We start from the raw sequence: 6,362 nt of genomic DNA, 5'->3' as shown, positions 1-6,362 counted from the left end.
CTACAATCTCCTCCAAGGCTTCCTTCTTCATGAACAAGGATAGCAACTCTTCAAGTTCTCTTGCTTGACTCCTAGTGAATGACCTTGTGCTTGTTGGGTTCATTTCAGCCTCTCCTTCTTGGAGAAGATCCGTCCTCGAATCTAAAGGCATACCTACAACACAAAAGGAAAGATCACTCACATTGAAAACATTATACTCATTTGGCAAGTCGATCTCGTAGGCATTGTCATTGATCTTTTCAAGCACTTTGAATCGTCTATCTCCCATTGGACTCAATTTCCCTTTTCTCATTTGAGGGAAATTCTCATTTCGGAAATGAACCCAAACCCAATCATCGGGGTGGAAGTCCATTTTTCTTCTCCCGTGATTTTGTCTCTTGGATACCTTAGTGTTGACCTTTTCAATGCTCTCTTTTACCTTGGAATGGATTTTTATCATTTCTGCCGCCATTTGTTTTGCATCTAAACTCACAACAACAATACTAGACAAAGAGGTTAAGGTTAAAGGAATCAAAGGATTAAAGATATAACATACTTCAAATGGAGTCATGCCAATAGAGGAATGGAGGGACCGATTGTAAGCAAACTCAATCAATAGGTAAACGGTCCTCCCAAGAAGTGGGCTTTCCTCTAATCATACATCTAAGCATACTCCCTAGAGTGCTACTCACTATTTCGGTTTGTCCGCCGTTTGAGGGTGGCAAGAAATAGAGAACATGAGCTTGGTACCAAGTGTACCCCAAAGGCTCTTCCAAAAATAACCAAGGAATTTGGACTCCCTATCACTAACAATAGTGCAGGGGACTCTATGCAACTTAAGGACATGATTCACAAATAAGGAAGCTACATGAGATGCATCATCACACTTATGACATGGTATAAAATGAGTCATTTTGAAAATCTATCAACCACAACAAATATGCTATCATGACCCCTTTTGGTTCTTGGAAGACCCAACATGAAATCCATCGAAATATCAATCCAAGGACCAATAGGAGTGGAAAGGGGAGTATACATACCTTGAGGCCGAGTCTTTGATTTGGCTTGTTTGCACTCCAAGCATTGCCCATAAAACTTCTCCACATGATGCCTCATCTTGGGCCAACAAAATTGTTCAAAGAGAATGTCAAGTGTTTTGGACACTCCAAAGTGTCCCATCATACCTCCACTATAGGCTTCCCTCACAAACAACTCTCTCCAAAAGTCCAAAGTAACACAAACCTTGCCATCTTTGAACAAGAACCCATCAACAAGTTGGAACCGGTCACCCCTCCTCGCTTGAGTCGACTCGTTAGAAACTTCCCTAAAATCGGGATCTTGAGAATAGAATCCCTTAAGGCTTTCAAACCCTATAATCCTAGACATCATGATATTTAGCAAAATATACATTCTAGATAAAGCATCCCTCATCACATTTTCGTTACCCTTCTTGAAATGAATTACATAATGGAAAGCTTCAATAAGTTCTACCCACTTTGCATGTCTCTTGTTAAGTTTGGAGTGGCTCTTCAAATGTTTCAAGGATTCATGATTCGAACGAATCACAAACTCCTTGTGCTACAAATAATGTTGCCAATGGGTCAATACCCTCACAAGTGCATACAACTCCTTGTCAGAGGTAGAGTAGTTTAATGCCGCCCCTTTAAGCTTCTCACTAATATAGGCCAATGGTTTGACTTCTTGTATCAAGACCCCACCTATGTCAACCCCGGAAGCATCACACTCAACCTAAAAGGTTTTCTCAAAATTGGGTAATTGTAACAAAAGTGACGAGCTCAACATAGACTTCAATTCTTGGAACACCTTTTCTTGTTCTTCTCCCCACACAAAAGTAACATCCTTTTTTATCAATTCAGTTAAGAGGGAGGCGATGGTACTAAACCCCTTCACAAAACGCCTATAGAAACTTGGAAACCTATGGAAGCTCCTCACATCAGTTGCATTTTTGGGAGTTAGCCAAGTTGTAATGGACTCCACCTTTTCTTCATTAACTTCTACACCATTCACACTCACAACAAAACCCAAGAATACCACTTTATCAACCCTAAACGCACACTTCTTGAGGTTAGCAAACAATCTTTCACGCAACAAAACATCAAAAACTTGCCTCAAATAGCTCACACGTTCTTCCATTGATTTGTTATACACAAGAATATCATCAAAATAGACAACAACAAATTTATTAATAAATAGCTTCAACACATGGTTCACTAAACGCATAAAGGTGCTAGGTGCATTGATTAGGCCGAATGGCATAACAACCCACTCATATAGACCAAACTTAGTCTTGAAGGCCGCTTTCCACTCATCACCGAGATTCATACGAATTTGGTGATAGCCACTTCTAAGGTCAATTTTAGAAAACACACTTAAGCCACAAAGCTCATCCAACATTTCATCAAGTCTAGGGATAGTATGACGACACTTTATCGTGATTTTATTGATGGCTCGACAATCAATGCACATCCTCCAAGTGCCATCCTTCTTTGGAACAAAAATCACCGGCACGGCACATAGACTAAGGTTTTCCTTCACTGGACCCTTTTCTAAAAGCTTTTCAACTTGTTTTTGCAATTTTTTTGTTTCCTCTGGATTGCTCATATATGCCTGTTTGTTGGGAATTTGTGATCCCGGCACAAAGTCAATTCGATGTTCAATACCTCTCAACGGAGGCAATCCTTTTGGAATTTCTTCCAAAAAGATCTCATATTATTCCTACAAAAGAGAAGTCACAATACTAGGAAAAGTGCTAGTATCTTGGTTAGCATGCAAAAATAGATCTTTGTTAATTAGGCACACCATGAAGTGCTTCTCATCAACTCCTTTCAAGAAATTGCTTGGCTTCGCAACATGCATCTCTTGGGTCCATCTTGAGATGACCCTTCTCCACCAATAGCCACTAAGGCTCCCTTATAACACTTCTACATTTCCTCCACTTGAACCCTTTTTCGAAGTTCCTTCATAATTCTATAATCTTCACTCACTTGATAGGGTGTTAATGGAGCAAGAACAAACTTTCATCCCCCAAGTACAAATGAATACTTGTTGGACCTTCCACTATGTTGCTCATCCCTATCAAATTGCCAAGGCCTACCAAGCAATAAGTGACAAGATTGCATCGGCACCACATCACATAAGAGTTCATCTTGATACCTCCCAATGCAAAATTTAATAACGGCTTGCTTGGTCACCCTCATTTCACCACACTCATTGAACCATTGGAGTTTGTAGGGACTAGGATGTTTCCTTATGGGAAAATTCATGTTTTCGACCAAAAATTGGCTTACCGCATTTGTGCAACTCCCACCATCAATTATCAATAAGCAAATCTTGTACACTACCTTACATCTCGCATGGAATAAGTTCTCCCTTTGGTCACTCTCCTCCCTAGCTAATGCCCTCTTGGCTCTTCTAGCGACAATAGCAAACTTTAGCTTTTCCTCCATTCACTCCTCCACATCACTCTCGGATTCACCCTCATTCTCACACTTTTCTCCCTCATTATCATGACCAACCCCGCCCTCTTCTTCCTCATCGGTTTGGTACCCATCCCTCAAGATCATAATTGTCCTTCTATTGGGACACTCACTCGCAATGTGCCCTCTACTTTGGCATTTGAAACATTGAATGGTAGAAAGACGAGGGAAGTTAGGTTTAGCATTATTACCTCCACTAGCTTTGTAGTCAAACTTGGCTTGAGGAGTGGGAGTAGTGATCTTGGGCTTCTCCTAAGTGGACTTTTTCCACTTCTCTTTCCCTTTGTTCCAAGTTGAAGATAGAGTGCCCTTGGCTTTGTAAGCCTTTTCGTCTTTCAAATCCGCTTCAACCATGGAAGCATCATGAAAAGCTTCCTCGAAGATATTATAAGTTTGTAGCCTCATGGGTTTGGAAATATCCCAATTTAGGTTGGCTACAAATCTTACGAGAGTGTAATTAAAGTGCTCCTCAATCTTGCACTTCATCCTCAAGTTTTCGAATTCATCAAAGTACTCCTCAACGCTCTTGGAACCTTGCTTCAACATGTATACCTTCTTCAGCACCTCTTGATAGTATGTAGGAGGTAGATACCTCGCTTCCATGAGCTCAATCAACTCATCCCAAGTAGGAATGTCGAAAATTTGGCGTTGAGCTCTATCCCGCTTCTTGGATTCCCACCAAGTTGATACATATCCCTCAAATTGGGTGAGGGCATACCTTGCCTTCAAAGCTTCCGACACATTGTGGGTGAAGGAATATCCCCTCACTTTACAACTTTCACTCAAGGAACTCTTCCGGGTCACTATTTCCTTTGAATCTAGGAAGTGTTACCTTGATGGTATCAAGTTTCGATCATTGTCCCCACGTGCTTCATTTCCTTGCCATCTCCCATGGTCTTCATGACCTTGGAACATCACTTCAAGGCCTTGGAACCTTGCAAAACCTTCTTGCCTTCCTCTATCTCGATTGTTCAACTCCCCATGCCTTCCTCCTTGCCTTGGTTCATCCCACCACCTCTCTTAGGCAACTTCCTCCGCTTCTTCATCATAAAGGGGGTTTTGGAATTAGTCTTGGGGTGGTTGTTAGGGAATATGTGGAACATTTTGTGGGGTTCTTTGGGGTGCAGGTTCACTTTGGGATGTTCGGTATAGTTGGGGATAGGTTTGTCGATTGGTGCTTTGAGTATTAGATGGTTGTCGTGGAGCTTCAGGGTTTGGTGATGAAGTGGTAGGTGGGAAGCACAATGCTTGTATTTTCCAGGGTGTAATGGTTAGAGTAGTTTCCACGTGTTTACCCAAATCCCCTTCAACTTGAGAAGAGGGAGTGCCCATTCTACTTGAGGATTCAACTTGCACTATTTTCGCCTCTAAACTATCTATGCTCGCTGTCAATCCGTCCACATTCGTCGTTAATGTTGACAATTGACTAATGATCATGTTCATTGAACTCACCTAGTATGATGGTTCTTACCCTTCTTGAGTTCGATCTCCTTGATTAGACATTATGACCTGCAAAACTAGCAAACACCGTTAGTAATAAAAGTCTCAGGTCACTCGTATTGAACTCTCAACCATACCATACTCCGTGATCTTTCAAAGTTGTTGATGAATCGCTCATCCAATTAAATACACTCATTTCTTATCCTTTGTGGTAGAATAGATTCTTGGTGAGATGAATGACGAACGACTCAAAGCAAAATGGACGAGAGCCAATAAAGTTTCAACGAAATAAAATGAAGAAAAGCTTGAAAAAAAATTAGCACGAAAGAAATGCGGACACAAGAACTAGTAAACACAAGTAGGAACAACTATTAAATGGCTGCTAGTTGAGAGACACAAGAAAATGGAATGCTAAAATTGGGAAATAAATAAAATTTTGGCCCCCGAGTAGGTGATACCTTGAAAACGCGGCCTTGAAGCCTCAATTGATCCAATGCATCAATTTGAAATAATGAAAAATTTAAAATTTCTATACTCTTATTTTATTTTATTTTTTGTTCCCTACTTAAGAAATAGGGACACAATAACTTAACAATCAAGGGTCCAAAAGATTTTTTGCGAAATGAATTGAGATGAAATGAAAATGAGAAAATGTGGCCAAATACAGTCAACTTGCGGCGTCGCAAGTATAGTATGCAGTCGCAAACCTGGCCGCAAACTTTGAAAAAATGCAAACTTACTATTTTGGAGATGCGACCGACTTGCGGCGTCGCAAGTGTAGGATGCGGTCGCAAACATGACCTCAAATTTGCATGAACTGTCAAATTTTTAAATTTTGTTTTGTTTCTCGATTTTTGTGTCAAATCTGATCTTGTACCTTCATTTTCTTCAGCAAATTTCCCTTTTTGGAATATTCCTTTTTGTCCTGATCACCTTTTGCACTTTCCTAAAACTCTTTTTGGATCAATCTTCACTTTAGAAGATTCTTCTCCTTCAAGTTATGAAGAACACTAAGAACAATGAAGGACACCCAAAACTTGAATCCTTCACTTTTCACCTCAATTTTTCACCAAAATTTGGATCTAAGCTCCCCTCAACTAGGAGAACAAATCCCAATACCAATTCAATCCAATTTCACCCTCAATCAACAAACCCACTTCGAATTATTATATTTTTAAGCTTTGAAGGTCCTTCAATGGTGAAAACCTCAAAACTCTCCCAAACAACTTGAAATTTCGTATTCAAGGGTTTTTTAGATCAACAAGCTCATATCTAACATTAAAAATGTCCAAATCATACCACAACTTGAATTTTTGAATTGTTTTGCAATTTTCGGATTTTGAACTTAGGATTGAGAATTGTAGGAACAATCCTTTAACCTAAGCTCTGATACCAAATGATAACAATCTAACTAGGGAAAGTCTAAGAATCAAACAAACAACAAAG

This window comes from Lycium barbarum, chromosome 3, assembly GCF_019175385.1.
Source record: "Lycium barbarum isolate Lr01 chromosome 3, ASM1917538v2, whole genome shotgun sequence".
Lineage (NCBI taxonomy): Eukaryota > Viridiplantae > Streptophyta > Magnoliopsida > Solanales > Solanaceae > Lycium > Lycium barbarum.
This window is presented reverse-complemented; position numbering follows the sequence as displayed.